This window comes from Coptis chinensis, chromosome 6 (genome assembly GCF_015680905.1).
Source record: "Coptis chinensis isolate HL-2020 chromosome 6, ASM1568090v1, whole genome shotgun sequence".
In the NCBI taxonomy this organism is placed as follows: Eukaryota; Viridiplantae; Streptophyta; class Magnoliopsida; order Ranunculales; family Ranunculaceae; genus Coptis; species Coptis chinensis.
The window spans coordinates 63,825,585-63,851,037 of NC_141461.1; the positions used below are offsets into that span (position 1 = coordinate 63,825,585).

The window sequence follows — 25,453 nt, forward strand, 5'->3', positions numbered from 1 at the left end:
CACAAATTCACAAACTCTCTAACTCTCTCAATTTTAAATATTATTCTCAAGCTCTCACACTCAAGTACTCAACACTCAAGTCTCAACCAATCAAGTTACTCTTTCAAGATGTATTCTTAAGTTGTTTTGGACTTCATAAGTTACAATTATATTCCGGTTAGTTATTTCTTCACTTTTTTTTATAACTATTGTCATTTATTATATATCTCTTCCAAAAACCCCCTTCTTATTATTTATAATATATATTATGCATGTGTATTAGTATTAATATTTAATTTTCATAGTCAAGTTTTCTTTATCTCACTAAAATTTTAATATGGAAGGTGGAGATAGTGTTAGTGATAATCTATATTTTAATAATAATATTCATGAGAGTGATCCAACTTACCAATCGGGGTATTTTCCAAATCTTGATCCCTCAATTGGTGAAACGGATACATTACCAACTCCTAATAGTCTTGAAACGTCGGCGGATCCTTTCCAACCTAGGGAGTTAGTAGAAGAACAAAAAAAAAGAAAATCACCGGTTTGGCAAAATTATGATCTTTTAGAAATTTATGATCATAAAAATAAAGTATGGAACAAAAAAGGTAGATGTCATATGTGTGCAAAATTATTGGGTGCAAATGCAAATGATGGTACTAGTAGTCTTAGAGATCATACATTAGCTTGTGCTAAAAAAAGAAAACTTGATCTTAGTCAACCAAGTTTAACTAGGAGCCCCAATGGTCAACTTATTGCTTTTAATTTTGCTCAAGATGTGGCTAGAAGAGAAATTGTGAGATGGATTGTGAAAAAAGAAATTCCATTTACAACTGCCGAATGCCCCGATTTTGAAAAGATGGTACGTAAATCTTTATGTCCTCAATTTGTAAAATTTTCACGTAATACGGTTAGAGCGGATGTTATCAAAACTTTTATAGAGGAAAAGGATAAATTAAAGTCTACTTTAAGAAACTTGGTTGGAAAAATTTGTTTGACTTCGGATTTGTGGACATCAAACCAAAATATGGGTTATTGTACAATTACGGCTCACTATATTGATTTTGAGTGGAAATTGAACAAAAGAATTGTTTGTTTTGCTCAAATAGATTATCCACATACGGGTGAAGAAGTTGCTAGTTATATTGTTGAGAAACTTCATAGATTGGGCATTCATGATAAAATATTTTCCATTTCTTTAGATAATGCAAGTTCAAATAATAGTGCCGTTAATATTTTGAAACATTCATTGAAATTGCCTTTAGATGGTTCACTATTCCATGTCCGTTGTAGTTGTCATATTTTAAATTTAATTGTTCAAGATGGTTTAAAAATTCCCGAAATTCATGGAGTAGTAACTCGTATTAGGGATAATTTGCAATTTATTTTCAATGCTCCATCAAGATATCAAGCATTTCGTGAAGCATGTAGTGTTGCAAATCTAACTCCTAGAAGACTTCCTATTGATGTCCAACATAGATGGAATTCTACTCATAAAATGTTAAAAGAGGCTATTCCTTATTATGGCACAATTAAAAAATATTTGAATGATAAAAGATGTCCACAACCTGTATATGATGAGGATTGGAATATGGCTGAAATGATTAGAGATTTTTTAAGTGTGTTTAATGATGCTACTGTTTTCTTTTCCGGTATTTATTATACAACTGTTAACATGGCAATACATCATTTGGCTAGTATTAGCATGGTTTTTGATACTTATAGAGGTATTAGTTGGTTTGAAACCATTGTTGGAACAATGGAAAAGAAATTTGTGAAATATTGGGGGAAAACTCCGACATTATATGGAATTGCTTATATTTTAGATCCTAGGGCAAAATATGATGGACTAGATATAATGCAATCAATTATTTTAAGTAATTTTCAAAATTCTACTGAAATTGCTAAATGTTTTGATACTAGTACTGTTATTAAAGATGAAATTATTAAACTCTATGAAGAATATGTTCAATACCATATTGATGCTAATAATGCAAATATTAGTACTACTAGTACAAATAGTAGTAGGCCTAGTAGTTCTAATTTTGGCCAAGGAGGTACATACATGGGCTCTTCTACAAGGTCGTATGAAATCTACTAGTTCAACTGGATCCGAACTAGTACGATATCTATCCGAACCCACTGTTACAGAATTTGGAGATGATTTTAATGTTTTGGATTGGTGGAAAATGAACAAACAAAGGTTTCCAATACTCTCAAGAATGGCACGTGATGTATTAACAGTTCCAATGAGTACAGTTGCATCGGAATCGGCATTTTCTACCGGGGGACGAGTTCTTAGTGATTATCGAAGCCGAATGGTGCCACCATTAGTGGAATCTCTTGTAAGCCTTGAAGATTGGTTTAGAGCGGAAGATGCCACAATCGTAGAAGAAGATGACGATGGAGAGATTATCGGAAAGGAAATGGAATTTTTAAATCTAGATTAGAAGTCATCACTCTGTAATTTTGCTTATCACTTTTGTAATTTTGCTTATCACTTTTGTAATTTTGCTTATCACTTTTTCTCTTTTTGTAATTTTGATTATCACTGTTGTAATTTTGCTTATCACTTTTTCCCCTTTTGTAATTTTGATTATCACTGTTATCAGGCTTTATAATTCTCCATATATAAACTTTTGTGACCGGATCAGTTCAAAAACATTCTCAAGTCACTGAAATTGTAAGATAAGGGATTACAGGAACTGAATCATGTCTTGATATTTTCATCTAAGTCAATGCCGCGTCAGCTAAAAAAGTTAGTTTTTTTTTCGACAAAACTATTTCAAACTTCAAATCTCGAGTTGCATACTTGCATCACGCAGTTTTTCAAATGTTTTTGTTCCTCTACTTGAGTCTTTTTCCAGGTAGAACATAAAAAGAACTTGAATTTTTAACTTTTGAGTTGATTAGTTTTGTAATTTGAAGCTTTGTAATCATTCTAATGTACCAAGCTGGGCAGAACTTAGAAGACTCACCTCTGTCCTTGATCGACTTTCATTATTAGTATAGGTTCACTACTAAACAGCATCTCGAATTGCTTCCTATTTCCTCTCACACAGAATAGTCGGCTGTTAAACGCCATATAGCACCCCGAACCTTTGCAGTTTAAGTGTTAATTTAAGTTTTTTAAGAAAGATGGGTGAAGAAGGTGCTGTTTACCCATTTTCGAAAACCGACCCGTTATCCGCCCCGCCCCAAGAACTGCCCCAACAGGTTGGGTGATGGTATGGACCTTGAGTCTTTGACCCGCCCCGCCCCGCCCCGCCGGAGACTGCCGGACCTTCAACCACCAGACCCGCACCGTTTTACACCCCTAAGTGTGGGGACAAAAGCGTCGGCCGCACTAATGTGAGATACAAAACTCTCAATGGACTTCACTTCTCCTTCTATAGGCAAACCTAGTTGTCCCTTCTTTAGTCTAAATATGTTAACCTCCACAGAAAGATTTCCAAAGGATAGATTCATTAAGCCATCCCAACAATTGATTTGGGCATTGGCGGTTGCCAAGAAAAGATGCCCTAAGATGATGGGAATGGAATCATGAGCAACTTCTGTGTCATGAACTTTAACGAGAATGTTTTCAACTATGCCCTTGGGGGTACTTAATAGAACGATCGGCTAACTGCAAAGTCATTTTGATTGGTTTAAGTTCATGGAGACCTAGCTGTTTATATAAATAAAATGGGAGTAAGTTAACACTCGCCTCAAGGTCTAATAAAGTAGTTGTTATGAAGGGATCGCCTAAGGTGCATTGTATAGTAGGACGACCATGGTCTTTGTACTTAACAACTCCGTTATGTTCAGATAAAGAAGGATATTGTTCAGTTAGAAAGGTTTCTTGGGGTATGTTGATTTTCCTCTTCTTGGTGCACAACTCTTTTAGAAACTTAGCGTGTGATAAGAGCCCAAAACTGTAGTTTTAACCCCTTAACAATCATACTTTTAGACCAATTATGTGAATAATAAGTAAGAGTTAATACTGATTACGTGTTTTTATGCATTTCAGGCTTCAGAGTCCATTATGTGCAGAAATGTGCCACTTTAGCGAGATAAAGGAGCAAAGGTCGGTTGCTAAGGAGTTCTGTGATTAAAGGCCAATTTTCAAGAAGACAAAGCCTCTGTAAAGCCCGGTCAAAAGATGAAAAGTCAAAGTCCCGCGAGAAATAGTCTGAGAAAGTCAACAGAACTTCCGAAGACCATATCTTTGGACTCAGACCTCGGAATTGGGCCTACCTTACGTCAAAACGACCGGCTCGGAAAGAGATTTCTAACGGTCCAAGCCTTGGCCCAATCAGAGGAGCAGAAGTGGACGAAAAGTCTGTCGAAGTCAACTACAACTGAAGAGGCCTTTTTGGACTGAAAGTATTGGGTTTTGGGCCTGATTCTCTGGCCCAAAATGTGGCTCCAAGCCCATGCACGATTTTTGGATCTGAACATATAAAAAAAAAGCTTAGCTCTTTGTTAATGGTAGATAGTTAGACCTAGATTAAAGATTAGATTAGTAGCCTCCATTAATTAATTCTAGATCCAGTTTTCCTTAGATTTAATTAGTTTAATTTAATTAGTTTCATATCTTGTTTTTATTTAATTCCTTGAATGATTGTTCGTCATTTAATTAGATAAATAAAATAGTTATTATTATTCAATTTCGATTTTTGTCATTTGCATTTATAGATCTAGTTTAAATTCTTGTTCTTATTTCATTCTTAGTTAATTAATTAGATTTCAATTATTGTTTAATTTAGATTAGTAAAGTTAGAATTTTGATAATATGTTTAGTTTAGATTCATATGGGAATGATTATGAATGATTCAAGGCTAAAACCTCCATTAGAGGGGTTGATGAAGCCTTGATGAAAACTTAGCGGTATAGTGTAGAAGCATTGTAGAATCTATTCCAATCTAGAAGGTCGTTATTCGCCATGAGAATGGGTGGGCGACCTCACATGCTAGTTAGTATTCGGTAGAAATGCCATGAACACTAGGGGATTAGAACGAGAATTCTTGCCGTAGTAGAACGTGAGAATTGAGATACAAGAATCTATACTAGGTTATTAAGTTGGATTCGAGGTGGATTCAATTCCCTTCTAATCCTTTATCTAGATTAAAAAACAATCGTATTTCCATAGCATTTGTAGTTAAATTCAAATAATCAATTTCATATTGTATCGTAGAGCTCTCATTAGACTTAAGACCGACAAATTAGACTATAAAACATTCCATGCTAGAGAACTAGGAGTGGAACGAATTTGTTACTCCACTCTATTTCGATAGAATTGAGAGTAGAAACTTTGATAAATATAGACACGTAGATAGTTTTAGTTTACTTTACGTTTGAGTTCATCGCTCATTTCATTAGGTAAACTATTTCATTTTATGTTTTATCAAATGGCGCCGCTGCCATCATAGTTGCACTTTAGCATTGTTTTCATAGTAGAATTAGTCATTTTTAAGTCCCATTAAACCCACCCACCCTTGTTGGATTCATACTGTGGTTATCCATTTCAGCGTTGAAAAATTCGGAAAAAAAAATTATACCGAAGCGCGATCCGGCCTATAAAGGAGCCTTAATGCGCCCTATACTGGAACACGAAGCGACCCCGCCCTCATACCGAAAGCGACCCCTGATTTCTTTGGACCCGAGTGCGACCAGCGCTTAACTTACTTAGAACACGGAGCGACCGCCTCTATGCGAAAGCACCTGCGCCCCTAAGCAAAATTTTTCGGATTTCTACATTGAAAAGTTCGCGAAAAATTACGCGGCGCGACGGCGCTTAAAAAGCGAAAGCACACGCGCCAAAAACCTGGAACCTTGAGCTGACCGCCCCCATACCGACCGACCGCTAAGTTACTGGAACATAGAGCGCGACCCGCCCCCATACCGAGCGCGACCCGCGCTAAGTTACTGGAACACGGAGCGCGACCGCGCCCAAAGCGAGCGCACCCGCGCCCTAAGCTGAAATTTGCCGGATTTCCACAGGTTTGTTTCGAATTTCGATTTTTCAAGTTTTTCAGTGTTTTAACTTGTTATATACACTGAACACGCGTAAACAAGACGCTATTCATAAGCGAAGCAAGGACGCAATCAGGTATTCCTTTCTTCCACACCTCGCATCTCCAGTTAGAGGTTTCAACTAGTATATCAGAATTGTTTGGAGTGTTGCATGTTTAGTTAAGTTCGACTTAGTCTTGCATGAGATTAAGGTCTGGTCGAAGAAAAACAACTAACGTAATTACACGGCAACGTCAACAAACAAATCTATCTAGTTTCCCACCCACTACACCTCTAGCTACTATTTCACACACACCACCGATATTATGGATGAAGAAAGAGAGACTCCTCTCTCGATTTTTATAAAGCCTTGGCGATAGCCCTAAATCTTGCATCGTTCTAGCGGACCGGTGGGGATTTCCACATCCCCCAAATATATTTAATTTGTTACCCATTTTCATGGTTTAGACCATGAAAACCTTATCGGCTTATCGCGTAGGATTGAACAAGTCCTTACAACATTCCACCATCCTACGGTTGGTACGGAACAAATTAAACTGAGGGTATTTCCCTTCACCTTAGCTGATAAGGCGGCGTCTTGGTTAACTGCCCAAGCGCCTAATTCTGTGGACTCGTGGGCCAAACTTGTTCAAGTTGTTTATGGAATATTTTTACCCACCCCTAAAGACGGATGAAATGCTTTCCAAGATTCACTTCTTTCGACAGAATCCTCATGAATCATTTTCAGAGGCTTGGAATCGTTTCACCGATCTCCTTATAGAGTGTCCACACCATCACCTAGCAAAAGACACGTTAGTTCGTGCCTTTTTCAAAGGACTTCTACACCACCATAAAGAAGTCCTAGACATAATGAATGGGGGTAGTTTCCTAAGTAAAGGAGCCTCAAAGAGGCATATAAATTTTTGGAAGATCAGACTAAGCGTAATAATAATTGGGGGTAGTGGCGATTACTCCGCTCCGCTAGTTCTTCTTCAACAGTTAAGGCTACCAGTATGTTTGAGGTTAAATCAGATCCTGAGCTTAAAACTCTAATTGAATCCCTCACAAAAAAGGTAGAGGCCATTTCTGTACAACAAAAGCCTATCCCCGTCATGAATGTAAATTCAAATCCATGTAGTTTCTGTTGGAGTCCTGAGCATCCCGACTCCCACTGTCCTATAGCCTATGAACATTCTTGTTCCATTAATAGTGAACCTAACGCCCCTTGGAGACAATATCCCAACTTCGGTTAAAGAAATAACCAACAAGTCACACCTACAGGGTACAATAATCAATATGTTAGGCCAACGCACAGTTATAACCAAGCTCCACCACAACAAGGACAGGATCAGGGTAATTATAATAATTATAACAACCAAGCGCAACCTCGACAAGGTCAAGCACAAGGTCAATGTAGTTATAATAATTATAATGCTAATAGAGGTATCGTTCCGGTAAATAATAACTATCACAATCCGCCCATAAATAATCAACGCGAGATAGTTCCAAATCCACAACACCGTGACTATCGCACCCACACAACCGGATCGCCTTGACACCTTCATACAAGTGAGCCAACAACTTTTCCAAACCATGGCTCAATCTAACCAACACATTCAACAATCCGTTAATAATTTAAACCAATAGTTAGCCCAAGAGAAAGCCCAACCAAAAGGCGTGTTTCCAGGTAAAGCGATACCTAACCCTAGAACAGCAAACACAGCCTTTGAGGTAAACGATAATACTAGTACGGAAACTACAACCGTAGGTGAGCTAAATGCCATCACCACTCTCCGTTCTGGAAGAGTGGTTGATAACAAAGTAACTATGCCTATAGTTACCCCATCAGTACTCCCTACACCGGATATCGAACTAGATACCGAAATAGAAACTGAAGAACCTACCACTGTAGAGGTACCAGTTAAACCACAACCTAAGAAACAGAAAGCCAAGGTTACACATCAAGTCGAGCCATACGCTAAATATAGAGTGAAACCACCGTTCCCTCAGAAATTAGCCATGCTAACTAGGGATACTAACTTTGAGGAGATTAGGAACGTTTTCAAAAATCTAACGATAAACCTTCCTTTTCTCGAAGCTATCAAAAAGCTACCTAACCACGCTTTAAGTTTCTTAAGGAGTTCAGGTAATCGCTAGGCGTAAGACCAACATACCTAAAGATGCCTTTCTAACCGAACAGCGGTTCCCAACTTTATCCGAAAATAATGGAATTGTTAAGTACAAGGACCCTAGTCATCCCCATCGCATAATGCACCTTAGAGATTCTCACACGACGACGGCTATTTACTAGACACGGGGGCTAGTGTTAACTTACTCCCATTTTATTTGTATAAACAAATAGGTCTAGAGGAGATGCAACCTACTAAAATGATATTGCAATTAGTCGATCGGTCTATTAAGTATCCTAAGGGTGTGGTTGAAAACGTCTTTGGTTAAAGTCCAAAATTTTTACTACCGACCGACTTCGTTATCCTCGACCACGAAGTCACTAACGACTCTGTACCTATCATTTTAGGGCGTCCCTTCTTGGCTCTCGCCATGGCGCTCATAAACTGCAGCGATGGTTCGATGTCCTTGTCCTTTGGCCATCTTTTGTTGAGGAGGTAAATGTTTTCAAACGAGGACACAATATCCCGATTCATCTACAAATGGAGAGGCATGATCGAGAGCTTAGCTAAAGATTACTTCAAAAACATGTTTCCGGAGAAACAGATTAACAAATTCATTTCCTTCGGAAATTCGACTTTAACAATGACTCCCCGGTAGTAGAGGCTAAATCGAAGAAGAATTCCTGCAACTCTTTTGCACCGCTTCTTTACCACGAGTCCCCTTTGCCAACAACCATTCATCCCTTGATGCTATGACGGAAGATGAATTTTTCAATCTCTATCCCAGCTTATCCTTTTGACCCACCTATTGAGGAATGTCTTGCATATATCAAGATTTCGATGATATGGACTTGAGAGCTCTAGCTGAGAATCATTCACCTTCCATCACCAATATTCCCCACCCTCCACCTTTTCAAAGGAACCTCGAGTTTGCACTTGATCCTTTAGTTTCTCCTGTGCTTCATGATTTTTTAAATCCACCTAGTAAACAAATACTTCCCAAGGATAAACCACTTGACACCTTCATTTTCAGACTTGAGACAGTCCCTAACTATATCATGAATGAGTTTTGTGCTAAACCCACATCCTCATTTTTTCCATGCTTTCCCTCTAAAACTTATCCCAATCCACCATATCTTCCACAACCATTCACTTTTCCACACTTATTCACTAGGACACCCTCTCGTTCAAAAGATGAAACATAAGGTGCATGCTTTCGGTTATGTTATAGGTCTATCCGACTTCGGCTTTCATTCCACTAGGTCGGCCAGTAGGAAATCTTGGTGCTTGATTGTGTTTGGATATGTTTTCTGTGATATTTATTTATGGAACGATCCACAACTATTTCGGTTGTTGATATATGATCCACAACTGCATATTCATACATATGTTTAGATAAGTCTAGGGAATCTGACTTTAAAATACCCAAATTTTCGTACAATACCAACTTTCTGGAGTATAGGCCAAACAAAATTTTTAAACTTAAAAAGAGTTTTCCAATTTTGTTTGGGGGTGGCGTATTTTGGTATTCATTTCAAATCATGTTGCCACCCTAAGCCTGTCATGTTTACTCCAGTAGAGTTTGTGTTAGTTAGTACGTACCAGTTTAATTGTGCTTCATATTATCATATCATCTTTACAATATTTCTATTACAGTAGTCGCCAATTTTGCCACGTTTCTATGGTAAATTCTTTTCCTTATCTCTTTACACTTTGAGGACAAAGCGTTCGATTGTTTGGGGGTGGGATAGAAACATTGCAAAAATTAGACACTTTTAGGATGTAAATTATGCACTTTTATTTATAAAATGTTAAAAATTATAAAAATTAGTTAGTTACATAATTTAATTGTGCTATTGAATTGTTTCATGAACCCCCTTCTCCCAAATTGTTTGGGGGTGGTATAGAAACACGATGTAAATGTTAAGCACATATTAGGTTGTATATTACGTATTATTTGTCTTAAAAATAATAAAAATAAAAATAAAAATAAAAATAAAAAGTTTATGCTATACACTTAGGAATATTGGTATTGTTTCTTTCTCTATGCTCTTAATAATCTAGAAGTCTCAATTAGCTTTTTGCATTAGAATAGTTTTAGAAACTTAGGTTAATATGTAGGTAATAATCTTTGCATCTATCTATAAATATATTACATGAGTATCTATGATTGTTTGGCAGTAAGTTTATGAATTCTAGGCTAGAGTACTTATTATACAAATCCTGTGAGAATATAGCCTAAAGCCTTATATGAGTGAAACATTTGAGAAATGACACAAGGGAGAAGTATATTCCGAATAGAGAAATCACATGTCCACTTGCTTGACCAATATACCATGTCCTAAGAGAGAATTTAGGCACTTTTTGGATCGATATAGCTAGAAATTCTGATCTAAGTATATTTTCCGCTAGTCGCCCCACTAAGCCTTTCATTAGCCCTTTCATAAACCACAAATCCTTTACCCTGTTACAAAACAAAACAAAATAAAAAAATTCAACCTACCCAATTTAGATAAGTCTGAGAATAGAATGAGGAAGAAAGAAGAAGAAGAAAAACACGTGGTAAACAAAAAGTTAGTTAATTGCTTCGGAAAATAAAGAAAAGAAGTTTCCATCCAAAGAAAAGAAAAATAAAAATAGAAATAAAATAAAAACTCAAAAAAAAATAGAATAAAAGGAGTCAAAAGCCAAAGAAAAAAATATGGCTAAGGATGGAAACAAAGTGTAGAAGCAAAAGTAAATAACAAGGTTTTCTCTAGTTACATAATATAAAGACTCTATTATCTCAGACTTGTCCTTTTTGAATATCCATTTCCTTCCTTCTTAAACCATCTCCTAATCCCCGAAACACCTAATAAAGACCTCTAGCTCAATTAGGAATAGGTTAGTGTGATAGTAAGTGGCAGATGTGTTTGATCGACTCTGGCTTCCTTGTCTGTCATTGAGATTGTAAGGTAAAGTGCCCCACAAGACTAGAGTAGCTGAAAACTTGAGTGGAAAAATCAGAGTGTTGTATCTTGACTATTATTGTGAGAACCTACTTAAGGACGCTATCCCGAGTTTCAGAAACGGACCTGCTATTGCATTTCATAGTATTACTCATTGTATATACGTTTATTGTAGATGATTGATTATTATGCATATATTAGCTTAAGTTTTGACATGATTATTCTGTATTCATTGCTAGTGAGATGTATAGATAATTGAGACATAAATAAGGAAACAATAGTTTTATTTCTTAGTCGTTGTAGTATAGATGAAGTTTGTGAGTACCTTCACTGGAAAACTCTCACGAGACTATAACTCGTCCACTAGGGAATTCCTAGTGGTTTAAGGCCTTGTTGCATATGGTCAATGCAATCGCAACTCACGAAACGAGAGTAGATAGAACTCCATTTTTGATCACTTATTCTAATTTCTCATCTTTGCTTGAGGACAAGCAAAATGCTGTTTGGGGGTGGTTTGATAAGAGCCCAAAACTGTAGTTTTAACCCCTTAACAATCATACTTTTAGACCAATTATGTGAATAATTAGTAAGAGTTAATACTGATTACGTGTTTTTATGTATTTCAGGCTTCAAAGTCCATTATGTGCAGAAATGTGCCACTTTAGTGAGATAAAGGAGCAAAGGTCGGTTGCTAAGGAGTTCTGTGATTAAAGGCCAATTTTCAAGAAGACAAAGCCTCTGTAAAGCCCGGTCAAAAGATGAAAAGTCAAAGTTTACGCGGGCAGAAATAGTGCATAAAGTCAACAAAACTTCCGAAGACCATATCTTTGGACTCAGACCTCGGAATTGGGCCTACCTTACGTCAAAACGACCGGCTCAGAAAGTACTTTCTAATGGTCCAAGCCTTGGCCCAATCAGAGGAGCAGAAGTGGACGAAAAGTCTGTCGAAGTCAACTGCAGCTGAAGAGGCCTTTTTGGACTGAAAGTATTGGGTTTTGGGCCTGATTCTCTGGCCCAAATTGTGGTTCCAAGCCCATGCACGATTTTTGGATCTGAATATATAAAAACAAAAGCTTAGCTCTTTGTTAATGGTAGATAGTTAGACCTAGATTAAAGATTAGATTAGTAGTCTCCATTAATTAATTCTAGATCTAGTTTTCCTTAGATTTAATTAGTTTAATTTAATTAGTTTCATATCTTGTTTTTATTTAATTCCTTGAATGATTGTTCGTCATTTAATTAGATAAATAAAATAGTTATTATTATTCAATTTCGATTTTTGTCATTTGCATTTATAGATCTAGTTTAAATTCTTGTTCTTATTTCATTCTTAGTTAATTAATTAGATTTCAATTATTGTTTAATTTAGATTAGTAAAGTTAGAATTTTGATAATATGTTTAGTTTAGATTCATATGGGAATGATTGCGGAATGATTCAAGGCTAAAACCTCCATTAGAGGGGTTGATGAAAACTTAGTGGTATAGTGTAGAAGCATTGTAGAATCTATTCCAATCTAGAAGGTCGTGATTTGCCATGAGAATGGGTGGACGACCTCACATGCTAGTTAGTATTCGGTAGAAATGCCATGAACACTAGGGATTAGAACTCGAATTCTTGCCATAAGAACGTGAGAATCGAGATACAAGAATCTATACTAGGTTATTAAGTTGGATTCGAGGTGGATTCAATTCCCCTCTAATCCTTTATCTAGATTAAAAAACAATTGTATTTCCATAGCATTCGTAGTTAAATTCAAATAATCAATTTTATATTGTATCGTAGTATAACACCCTTCGTAAAGCTCTCATTAGACTTAAGACTGACAAATTAGACTATGAAACATTCCATACTAGAGAACTAGGAGTGGAACGAATTTGTTACTCCACTCTATTTCGATAGAATTGAGAGTAGAAACTTTGATAAATATAGGCTCACAAGAAAGTTTTAGTTTACTTGCGTTTTGAGTTCATCGTTCATTTCGTAGGTAAACTATTCATTTTATGTTTATCAGCGTGTCCAGGTAGACTTTTTATAGCATCTAGAAAAGGTAGGTTTAAAGTCAGATTTTTAAACACTTCCCTAATCTCATAAAAATTCTCGTCTGTTTTAGACACAACTAGTCTCTGGGGATACGGTGGTTTATCTCTATATTAAGCATAAGGGTCAGCAATATTATTAGTCTTTGCTTTATTTTTAGCCATTTTCCATCTAGGTGTTCATATTGGAACCTCTACAGGTGTAGGATCATCAATTTCTATTGTGGTATTTAGTAAGGTTGTATCTTTAGGTTGTGGTTAGATTGGAACTTCTATAGTTGTAGGGTCTTCAATTCCTATGACAGTATTCGGTATGGTTTCATTTTTAGCTTTTTTTTGGGCGATCTGCAGGCATAGTCATTTTGTTATCAATTACTCTACCTGAATGAAGGGTAGTGACTGCCTGTATTTCCCTTAGGGTTATATTACCATTACATTAAATATGTACTTTCAGTGTTTGTTTTGAAGTGTTTGTTGATTTTGTTAGGGATTAACCTTTTGGCACAAAAGATTGCATCATTTGTTGTAGCATGTTAGAGTTTTGAAGCGGATCTTTCATCAAGTTGGTTTTGTTGAATTTTGATTTTGTGTTGAACAATGTTCATGTCTAGATGTTGATAGGCTTGTTCCGTTCATGTCTAGATGTTGGCACTAAACCTCTATTCGGTCACCTAAGTTTCCTTGACCTTGATGCGGAATAAAACTGGTTGAAGTTTGTAGTGGGCCTAACATTTTGATTATTAAAACCTGGAGGTGTAGCTTGTTGTTGTTGATTATAATTAGCGTGTTGCATCCATTGTGTGTTAGGGTTGTTATTAAAAGCACATACATTTTCTGGCTGTGGTGGTGGTTGTTCAAAGACAAGAGGACAATAGAAGTCAAAATGTTCAAGACTAAAATAGAAATTACAACCGGTAGAGTTTATGTTCATGACTGAAGTGCATTGTTGTTGAACAAAGATGGCATCTACCTTTTTAGTGAGGGCATCGATAAGAGTTCTAAGCTGGGGATCAGGTTTAACCTCAAAAGAAGGAGTGGAGTGGGGGACATCGTTACCTCCCCAATTGTTGTTTCTCTTAGATTGATCTTCTAAGAGTTTATAAGCCTCCAAGGCTCCTTTACTAAGAAAACTACCCCCATTCATGATATCTAGAACCTCCTTATGATGATGTGAAATCCCCTTGAAGAAGGCACGAACAAGCGCGTCTTTCGCAAGATTATGATGCGGGCATTCAATGAGAAGATCAATGAAACGATTCCAGGCCTCTAAAAAGGATTTATGAGGATTCTGGCGGAAGAAATGAATCATTTGAAGCATTTTATCTATCTTCAGTGGTGGGTAAAACTATTCCATGAACAATTGAACAAGTTTAGCCCATGAGTCCACGGAGTTTGGCGTTTAGGCAGTTAACCAAGACGCCGCCTTGTCGGCTAGGGTGAATGAAAACACCCTAAGTTTAACTTGATCCAGACTTATGCTAGGATGATAGAATATAGTGAGAACACTACTACAGAATGACACTTATACCACTGTTTTTAAGTGTAGTATAAATATATTTACCACTGTTATGCAACCGTGACAATAGGTGGTGTGGTATATAATAATAACAAAACTGTGGTATATATGTTTAACGGATACCACGGTTTTTTAAAGAACCGTGGTTTGTATGCCCATTATATACCACAGTTGTCAACAGAACCGTGGCATATAAGCTATTGAAACCGTGGTTTATATTAGTGTATGTGTTATAATACCGTGGTATATAGTTATACTAAATACTACGGTTTATGCCAAACCGTGGTATATATATATATTTTTTATTTAATAATAATGCTAGTAACAGTCTTCCACTTAAAAACCGAACCTGCAGATAACAAAATTTACATACCGCCTCACGCATAATAACATTTTCATCTTCCCAACAAATTCCAAAATGTACAATAAACTATCAAACATTGCAAAAAAAGATAATAGTAATAAAATAAAATAACTTCCATTAATTTTTTGAGTGCACTAAGAAAACAAACTTCAAATTTCTTTTCATAAATTAAAAGGTAAGACTCATAAATTAAATTTGGAGGGTCGAACATAGCTAAAACTCATCCTCATTCGCTTAAAAATTTGAAACACCCCATTTTCCTGGATGAACTGAATAATATCGAGTCGAACATCGTCAAGTTCATCTTGCGTGTATGTCTCCTTCAGTTCTAAATTTGTCATCTGGATGAGTCAAAGCACAACATGTGAGAGTTACTATATAAGAATAAAGGAGAGAGAATGTGCTATTATGAAGCATCTCCTGACCTTCAAATTCCTTATCGTCTTTGACACCCGAAGCATTTGCATGAATATGAGGGTTCTTTGAGGTTTCCTCATTCTTTTCAAACAGTGCATGAGCAATCAGCCGGCGTGCAACCATATATAGGTACATTCCGCGGCTTTGGTGCGATTGACTCTCTTATCCCTCCATTCTCTTCAGAAAAGATCCGCTCACGAGCAGCAAGATAAGTTGCTTCTTTCCTCCAGCGTAGTCCCCAAAGATGTTGGATTATTCTTTGCGGCTTAAATAAAGAGAAAAGAAAATAAAAAGAAAAGAAAAAGTCAATCACACTGGTAACAAACTGAATTTTGTGAGAAGGATATCATAATTAGGAAAAGTAAGACATTAAAGTACACAATTATGACAATTCATTAATCACTTTTATAAAAGGATGCATACAATTTCCAATCTATGTGTTTATACCATTCCCTCTATCAAAGATACAGTACGTTGTAGAACAAAGCTATAAGTTCTACGTAATGCTTGTAGCACATGACAATGTGAAAAATGACAAACTTTTAATAAGTACAAAGTCAAGCTTCGTGGACATATATTACGTCGAGTTCAATATTGTTATTTAAAACTACTGATACTAAGCACAAAGAGAAGTGGGAAATGCACTACCTAGTAAAGCCTTTGTTCTCCTCAACAGTTGATGGGATGCAGCAGGAGACTGATAGTCATTACATTGCCACAGGATATCATTGACAAGAACTGATGGTCTGCAATTCCAAACATGAACAGGAAACATTCAAGAAAAGTAATCTATGAACCAATGTTCCATTCGACTGTGGGATCAACATACATTGATGACTCAGGGGATCCCTCTAAGATTAAATGGCGGTCATCTCCTTCACCAACAGATTTATGAGCCAATCTAGTACCAAAAAAATTTCACAGAGTCACTAGAATGAACTTGTAGTAAAGACAGATGGGTGAAACAAATATGATCGGCAATATCAAATAATTATGCAAAAAGATTTAGAAATTTTAAGTCTGGCTATAGCTTTCAAATATAATTATGATATGAAAATGAAGAAAGAAGTTGGGTTGTAACATAAAAAAAAAACTTACCCGAAACTCGTCCGGCCAAAGCGATGCAAGAGAAGGCGATTATACAAACTCATTGGTTTTCAGCTCCAAGATACCATCTAGACTGCAGTAAACAATGTGATCGTAACTGACACTTTCCTTGTATTGCCGTAAATACGTTGAGTCCATATTTACAAGTTACAACTACATGAATTCTGAAGGTTTCACTCTTTACGGTCTCACACAACTCAAAAATGTGTATACCATAGTAATTTCAAAAGATGCCAGAGGAAATCATTGTAAGCAGACTTTAAAAACGAAAAAAACTTAATGGAAAGAAGACATAGCTGATTCAAATAAGATGGAAATACTATATTGCAAAAGAAGCATACCTAGGAGAAAATGTTTAAATTTAAAACCATGGGGAAAGAAATGGTATGTACCACAAAGCTGGAAAAAGAAGACACATTCTTTTCTTCCAAAAGAGCAGCATTCCAAATTGAAGATGTGGATGGAATATTGTTCCCCAAAAAGACTAAACTATTGGAGAAAAATCAAAAAAGCATTTGGAGATTCTGATATTGAACTAATGAAAAGTTATTCCATATGGAAGACACAACCCACTTAAGGTGTTCATTTAGATGTACATTGCCATTAACATTAAATATATTTGAACATCATCAAAGAATCACTTCAATGTTGATAAGAAGATTTGTGTCGGGGCTTATCATTTGCTGTAAAAGAGATCTCAAGGGAAAGTTAGAAAAAGAAAGAAAGTTAAAATCTCTACCCAACAAAACTAAAGCAGTCCAGGTCCAGGGATTCAATAGAATTTGGATATTTATAGAGCATCTCAATGGAGGAGAGACAGTGCATAACAAGTATGTTACAAGGAAATACTCATTTTATATTAAAATAAAAATAAAAATGATAGTTTCACACCATGTTATAATCTCATATCATGAATTTAGGTCAAACAATAAACAATGCAGGTAGAAGAATCAAGAAATAGGTTATCATCGCAAGCTAACAGAGCCTACATAGTTTACCTAGTATTGTTCTGGAGGAATTGACCATTCTGGTGTAAACTTTTTTTTTTCTTAACTTCATCATTTGATGCTTTGAATCTTTTCATGTAGAAAACATGGATACATAAGAGTAAATCCGCAGAGTTTTTTTGTACTTTGTTCAACAAAGTAGACACTTTCTCAAGTTAAAGAGAGTTCAATAGGGAAGAATGTTATATTCATTACATTTTGTCCTAGTTCTGGAGACATTTAAGGAGGACCAAGCAAGCCATTGTTAGCGGCCTCTCGAAAACTTTCTCGTAAAAAGGGTTAAGGCACATAGACAAAATTCATTTTAGGCTAAGGATCATGAACTGTTAACAAGTACGAAAATAAATGGTTTAATCTAGAATCACATCAGTTTTACCGGTAAAAAAATAATAATATTTAAGTATGTTTTAAGTACTAATGGAATGAAGATATTAGACTTACTCCGCAGAATACTGAAAAAGATTGATCAAGAATAGTTTGATATACTCTGACAACTCAGGACTGGCATCAGCAGCAATCCTTGCAAGTTTCTTATTCATCTGACAAATCAGGAAACCGGAAATTAACGTCAAGGAAGCATAGACTAGGAAGAGCAAGCACATACAAACTATGGAGATCAACATTACAGTGATCAATTTCGACAAGACAGTATACTCAAGCTCCTCCATGTAAGCGCTCATCAAGCTGAACAATGAAGACAATGACTGTTTGCAAGCCATAGACAGAGCAAATGAATCATCCAAAATGCCTGATAGAAAGAATAAAATGACTGAGTTTTTTTATACTGTAGAAGCTAGCCTGTCATAGTGAACAATCATCTTACCAAATCTATCCGTTGGAGAAAGGTGATTGGCTTCTATTGCATGTCGGAGTCTGGCTGTAAGTTCATCATCATATTTTACTCTGTAGAAGCCTGTTTGGTCAACATTAAGCTTAATTCATTTCTGGTGATTCTGTAGCACTTGTAGAGCCCAGAAGATCCATCATTTCTACAGTTTTTGATTTTGTTTGTAAGAGAAATTTTTTGCGAGCATTATATGAACCACATCATACTGTGATTGGGACAATTCATTGTCCATCTCCTTGGGCTCCACTTGTCAAGAATTGAGACTGCAATTTATTACAAAACAATCACAACAGTAATCAAGAGATGATTAAAAAAGAAATGCAGATAAGGCACACATAAAAGGTTAAGCACAGACAAAGTTACAAACAAATGGCATGCTGAGTAAACAGGCTTAATAGCAGCTACTCAGTAGACAAAGAAATCAAACTCGGACGACCACAAGAGAGTATAGATTTCCAAGTGAGGGAAGAAGAAGAGGACGCACACTGCCGATTAAGTGTCTCATTGAGCTTGACAAGAGCGGTGGTCCCGACCAAGAAAACGAGAGATGAACCCCATGTCCACCTTCTCATCTTCCAAAACCACTACTTCTTCTACACACTACTTGACCACGCACGGACACAACAGCTTCACAAAGTAACAAGATTTATTATTTTCCAAGACTTATTAACAAAAATCCTAAACATGAAACCCAACACTTGAAAAAACCGACTTACGCAACAATAGCTCCTCCGTGACAATAAGTTTTAATGAGGAAGAGAAATCGGTGTAACTAGATGAACTAGATCGTCGTCTTCATCTTCATGGGTGATATATTTGGAACCCTAGGTTTGAATAGGGTTTGAGAGAGTTCTAGTCGGGTAAAACAATTAAGGATTATATTGACATACCCCCACTAGTTGAAATTAGGATTACCCCCATAATAATTGAAATTAGGATTTCCCCCAACTTGACAGTTAAAAAGGAGTCAACCAACAAGTGGCCGTCAGGTTGACTAGTCAAGAATAATGAATTGTCCTAAATACCCTCTTTCACGTGAAAATTACAGAATTTGCCATTGACATCGTTCAAAGCCCACAACTCAAAGCCCAAACTTCAAAAATACAAGTTAAAATACAAATAAAAATAAAACTCCAATCAAAGTTTAAAAATCAATTACCTAATAAAATTATTCAAACAAAAACCAAATAAGAAAAATGAACTAAAAAAAATAAAAAAAATGTGAAACTATTTTGGCAGTGGTGATGCTCATATTCTATGGGTGTATATGGAGTCTGTCATGCAATAGCATTAGCAAGTCAAGATGCGAGGAATTTGTATAATCATAGCAACCGCCAATAAACCAGTTTCTTATCTCTCTTTAATCGTGATTGGAGTATAAATGGATATCGGTATAGATACTTCATAGGAGTATCTATACAAAGTAATGTTAGTTGAAGCCATACAAAGCAAACCATTGCAAGAACCAACTATAGTATATCCACTTCTCAATATTAGGTTTTTCACTGGAATGGGGATACATTTCTGTTTATCGATCAAGAGCGAGAGAGTTTCGGGATCAAAGATAATATAAATTAGGAAACAAATGGTCGTTAATAATAGACATTAGGAAACGATAGGTATAGCCATTTTTGGTTCAAGAATAATGTGAAGCCGGATGAGACAAATGCTCTCTTCAAATGCATATTAATGAATTCAGAATCCCTTGTTAATTTGTACCAGGTCTTACATACGCGACTTACAAGTTACAACACATAAGATCCTTAATGGGAAGTCTCAAAAATATATCACAGATGATCTCAAAATACAAATCCAGTAACTTCTTCCACCTATACTAACTTCATCGAAGATGAATCCACATTCCTTTTACTTTTAGGACAACAAACTTGGGCATATGTTCTTCCATCCAAGCGACATGATTTAAACAGGGCATGCACAAAGCAGGTTGATGGAAGATTAACTAAGAATCGAGGACATACCGAAGTTCAAATCTGAAAAACAATCCCCACGAATTATCTTTTGCCCGAAGGTGGTTTGAGGGACGCCTTATGCATTGAGGCAACTTCTTTAAAGTTGATTCAGATGGGGGAAGAACAAAGCAAAAGATGCTTCTCCCATTTCAAAGTTGTCACGGTTTAAATTCTGCAGAGGATGGCTCGTGGGGACTAATTAGATTCCTTATTAACACGCGTATAGGCTTCCTAAAATATTCAGTAAAGTTTTTCAACATTTAATTTTAGTGTAATTTCGAGTTTGGGCTTTGAGTTGTGGGCTTTTAACAGTGTCAATGGCAAATTTCGTAATTTCCACAGAAAAAGGGTATTTAGGACAATTTATGATCATTGACTAGTCAACTGATGGCCACTGTTGGTTGACTCCTTTGACCGCCAAGTTGGGGGTGGGGAGAAATCCTAATTTCAATTATTACGGGGGTAATCCTAATTGCAACTAGTGGTAGGGGGTATATGAATATAACCCAACAATTAATCCTTTATGTTTTTCCTTTTATTTGCTAGAAAAATAATTAAAAAACAATTCAGAATATAAAAAGAAATAAACTAACGGATAACTTGATAAGTAACAATTATATCCGTTAGTTACTTGGTTACGGATATATCTGTTAGAAATCCAAAATATCGTTTGTTACAAATTGGCCCTTATGGTGTAGTGTCAGTTACGGTGGGTTTTCTCACTGTTGCCAAACGTACCCTAAGAGTCGTAGAACTGTAGAAGTTGTGGGGAGAGACCGAGAGAATAGCTGGAATCTAATTTGAATGAGTTTCGTACGTGTATTTTTTATTTATTTTTTCGTGTATTTGACTATTTGGCATAAACCACGGTAGAAAATGGAAAATTTATATACCACTGTTTCTGTTTAAGGTAGTGGGGATGTGGAGTACTCTCATGCGGAAAAAAAAACTAACCATGGTATATGGCCCAACTTATCCCACGGTTTTCATGTAACTGTGGCATATACTAGTAAACCAATGACCAAAGAAGTTTCCGCCGTGGTATATAAGTATTTCCCACGGTTTTTAGAAGAACCGTGGTATAAACGTTCTTATTGACCGTGGTATACATGTCATTCTGTAGTAGTGGAACTTGTTCTATCCTACGCATGTGTTGATAAGGTTTCTCGTGGTCTAAACCATGGAAAATTGGTAACAAGTTAAATATATTCGGGGGAATTTGAAAATCTCCCACTGGGTCTACAAGAACGATGCATGACTTAGGTCCATCGTTCAGGGCTTTGTAAAATCAGAGAGAGGCGTCTATGGTTCTTTAGCTATTGTTGTAGGTGTGGTGTGTGATATTCTAGATAGGCGTGTGCATTGGCGTTGACGATATATAACGTTAGATGGTTTTTTCTTACGAGACCTTAATCTTATGGAAGGTAAAGTCTAATATGAAAGAACAAGAATAACAATTAAACAAGAGCCTGATTATACTAGAATTAAACTCCTTTAACAAAATAAATGAGGAGTGAAAGAAGGAGAACATGAATGCCTCCTTGCTATGCTTATGAATAACGTCTTCAATACGAACTCACTATCTTGTAGAAACTTTGAATTCCGAACCAACAAATATTTTGAACTAAAATATGACCTGTAACTAACCTATAAATTGTTCTTACTTGAGAGGGCGCGGGCGCATTCAAATATAAGGTAACTAGGGTGCGTGCGCGCTGTAAAAGAATACTGAAGAAAAACGCAAACTTAGGTTACTAGGGGTCAGGGCGCGAGCGCGCTCAAATATAAGGTAACAAGGTGTGTGTGCACTCCAAAAAATTTGATATTTTTACTATAGTTTGCTAAGACATCCAATAAGTAGCCTGAAAAATTTCAGAACAATCAGAGTTATGAAAGTCTTTCTACTGCCCTTCAAAGTTCGTGAAACAGTTTTCGGATATAATACAAACAACTGGGTTCGAAATATATTCGGGTGAATTTGAAAATCTCCCACTGGGTCTGCAAGAATGATGCATGACTTAGGTTCATCGATTAGGGCTTTGTAAAAATCAGAGAGAGGCATCTCTGGTTCTTTAGCTATTGTTGTAGGTGTGGTGTGTGATATTCTAGATATGCGTGTGTATTGACGTTTACAATATATAATGTTAGATGGTTTTTTCTTACCAGACCTTAATCTCATGCAAGACTAAGTCTAATATGAAAGAACAAGAACAACAGTTAGACAAGAGCCTGATTATACTAGAATTAAACTCCTCTAACAAAATAAATAAGGAGTGAAAGAAGGAAAACGTATATGAATGCCTCCTTGCTACGCTTATGAATAACGTCTTCAATACAAACTCACTGTCATGTAGAAACTTGGAACACCGAATCAACAAATATTTCAAACTAAAATATGAGCTGTAACTAACCTATAAATAGGGCTTACTTGAGAGGGCAGGGGTGTGTTCAAATATAAGGTAACTAGGGCACGTGCGCGCTGTAAAAGAAGACTGAAGAAAAACGCAAACTTAGGTTACTAGAGGTCAGGGTGCGGGCGCGCTCAAATATAAGGTAACTAGGGTGTGTGTGCACTCCAACAAATTTTAAATTTTTACAATAGCTTACTAAGACATCCAGTAAGTAGGCTGTAAAATTTCAGAACAATCAGAGTTATGAAAGTCTTTCTACTGCCCTTCAAAGTTCGTGAAATAGTTTTCTGATACAATACAAACAACCGAATGGTTATCAAATCAAAACAGAGCCAAAAATCACCAAAATTTTACAGGAGACTCTTGACAGATCTTGCGTGTTCCTGTAAAATTTTTAGAGAGATTAGAATTCTACAAACTCTCTTTATTGGCTGTTGTTCCAGAAATTAAGTGTTACAAAACTGCAGAAACACACACTGGAAAGAATCTACTAGTTAGGTGGTCAAAACAAATAAAAAACTCTTTAAATGTTTACTCTGAACTCCTAACTTATGGTAGATACTACTGTAAAAATCTTAGAATTTGTGGAACTCTCTAAGTAACCCTACTCGTCTGTTTTTCCAGAAACTTACGATGTGGAAGCTGAAATACGGCACTATAAAGATGGTATTAGTTCACTAGGTAAAACAACTAGGAAAAATCTGAATAAATTCCAATAAATCAATAACAACTTAGTTATTATTCTTGAAAATTTTAGAATTTTTAGAAATTTAAAAATACCTTTACCGCAGTATTCTTCACTGTGAGTCCGTAGTCTTAAGGGAGCGTGGGTACGCTTTGTGCAAGGTAAAAGGGAGGGCGGGTGCGCTCTTAGTTTAAAACAGTGAATATGAAGTTTGAATTGTAACAAAAATATGAGAAACAAGAATGAAAATTTAAAAGGGGTGGGTGGATAGAGAATGGGGGATTGCCCCTTGGATTCAACCAATTGAATTCTTGTCCTGAATGAGTTTAAGATGGCAGCGTCGCCATTTGATAAACGTAACAACACAATTAGATCTCTCTACCTTATTCTTATGTTATCAATTATTTATTTTCTACTCTCACATATATATTCATACAATATATGAAGTACGGAATCGTTCCACTCTTAACTCTCTAGACTTAACGAATTCAACTAATCAAACACAAGGAAACAATGGTGAGAGCAATATTTATGGATGTGAATTTATACTACGAAACTAAATATATGAATTTAACTTATACTAATTTAATTAAAGCAATTGAATATGACTTGAATAAAATTTGGAGAAGAATAGAGAGAGATTGAAATCCACCTTTATAAATTCCCAATATGCTAACATAGAGTTGTTGCAAACCTTAATCCCTACATTTTCACATAAGGTTCAAACATAAAGGTTAGGTCTTTTATGATATCTAATCATTTTATACTATCTCTAGTCATAAACTAAATATCATGAGAGAAAACTTGTTCCTATTCTCATAACAAACTCATTATTCTCTAGTTTAGATTAAACTTTTCTTATCTCTAAGTCAAGAAAAACTTAAACTTGAAGTTTTAACCAACAATTATATACTAACAAATCAAGTCCTCATCAAAGCTTTATTGAAACCTCTCTAATGGAGTTTTATCTTTGATTCATGGGGCTATTATGAATAAAAGAATGAGAAGAAGACATAATAAAAAGAGAAGCAATTTAATTGAATAATAATAATAACTTAAATGTATTTTAATGGAGGTTTTATGGAGGCTACAATTATAAACCCTAATTACTTAAACTATACTAAACTAAAGAAAGATGTGAGAGAGAGCTAAATTATTCTAAGTAATGGGAGGGAGAGATCTAAATTATTCGAACTAAATGGGAGAGAGAGAGAGAGTAGAGTTTTTCCTTCATCCTTTTTATATAGGAGAGGGTTAGGTTTACAATTTCGTGCATGGGCTTTGAAGCTGTATTTTGGGCCACTAAATCAAGCTCAAAACCTAATTACTTAAGTCCAAAATAGTTTCTCTGTGGGAATTTACTGCAGTACCTTTTTCATCCACTTTTACTACTTTGATTGGGTTCACATATAATAGGCCTAATTCCTAGGTCTGAGTCCAAATATACGGCCTGCCGAAGTTCTGTTGACTTTTCTGCTCTTTTTCTACTCGCATTGACTTTGACTTTTCAACTTTGACTATGCTTTAAAAAGGTTTTTTCTCCTTGAAACTTGGGCTTTAATCAAATAATTTCTCTAGCAAACAATTTGACTCCTTTCTCTTGCAAAAGTGACGTATTTCTTCACATAATTGATTTCAAGACCTAAAATACACAAAAACATGTAAACATTACTAACTCTTATTTATTATAAACATAATTGCCCTAATTATAATACTATTAATTAAGGAGTTGAAACTACAGTTTTGGGCTCTTATTAGAGAGTGCGCATGCGCCCTCATTTTGTCCTTACCTAGTGTACAGCATTACACCCTAGGCTCATGGATTACACCCCTAGGCGTAACGCGTCTAATTTGTTCTATTTCAAAGGCGATCAAGACCTTAGTTTAATTAGAAAATTTTAATTTTTTGTCATTAACTACAATATTATCTCACGAGTACAGTACAATACTCGTATGCTACCAACTACAAAATTTTAAAAATTAATTTTTCATTTTATACGGTGTCTAGAAAACTTAAAAAATTGGGGTTCTCTAATTA

General features: G+C 35.9%; 2 long non-coding RNA genes and 1 other non-coding gene across 3 annotated transcripts; all 3 read right to left on the bottom strand.

The window, feature by feature from the left end:
• Window positions 1-15,214: 15,214 nt before the first annotated feature.
• On the bottom strand, window positions 15,215-16,290 carry LOC147493912 (uncharacterized). The gene is made up of 4 exons (XR_015197670.1): window positions 16,218-16,290; window positions 16,037-16,134; window positions 15,397-15,653; window positions 15,215-15,312 (listed from the first exon to the last, which is right to left on the bottom strand). It is a non-coding gene; the product is annotated as an uncharacterized LOC147493912 (long non-coding RNA).
• A 1,414-nt stretch (window positions 16,291-17,704) lies between these two features.
• On the bottom strand, window positions 17,705-18,598 carry LOC147493913 (uncharacterized). Its single transcript, XR_015197525.1, has 3 exons — window positions 18,326-18,598; window positions 18,129-18,250; window positions 17,705-18,041 (listed from the first exon to the last, which is right to left on the bottom strand). It is a non-coding gene; the product is annotated as an uncharacterized LOC147493913 (long non-coding RNA).
• Window positions 18,599-19,592: 994 nt separating this feature from the next.
• LOC147493914 (small nucleolar RNA snoR8a) lies at window positions 19,593-19,684 on the bottom strand. Its single transcript, XR_015200511.1, has one exon. It is a non-coding gene; the product is annotated as a small nucleolar RNA snoR8a (small nucleolar RNA).
• Between the last annotated feature and the right edge of the window lie 5,769 nt (window positions 19,685-25,453).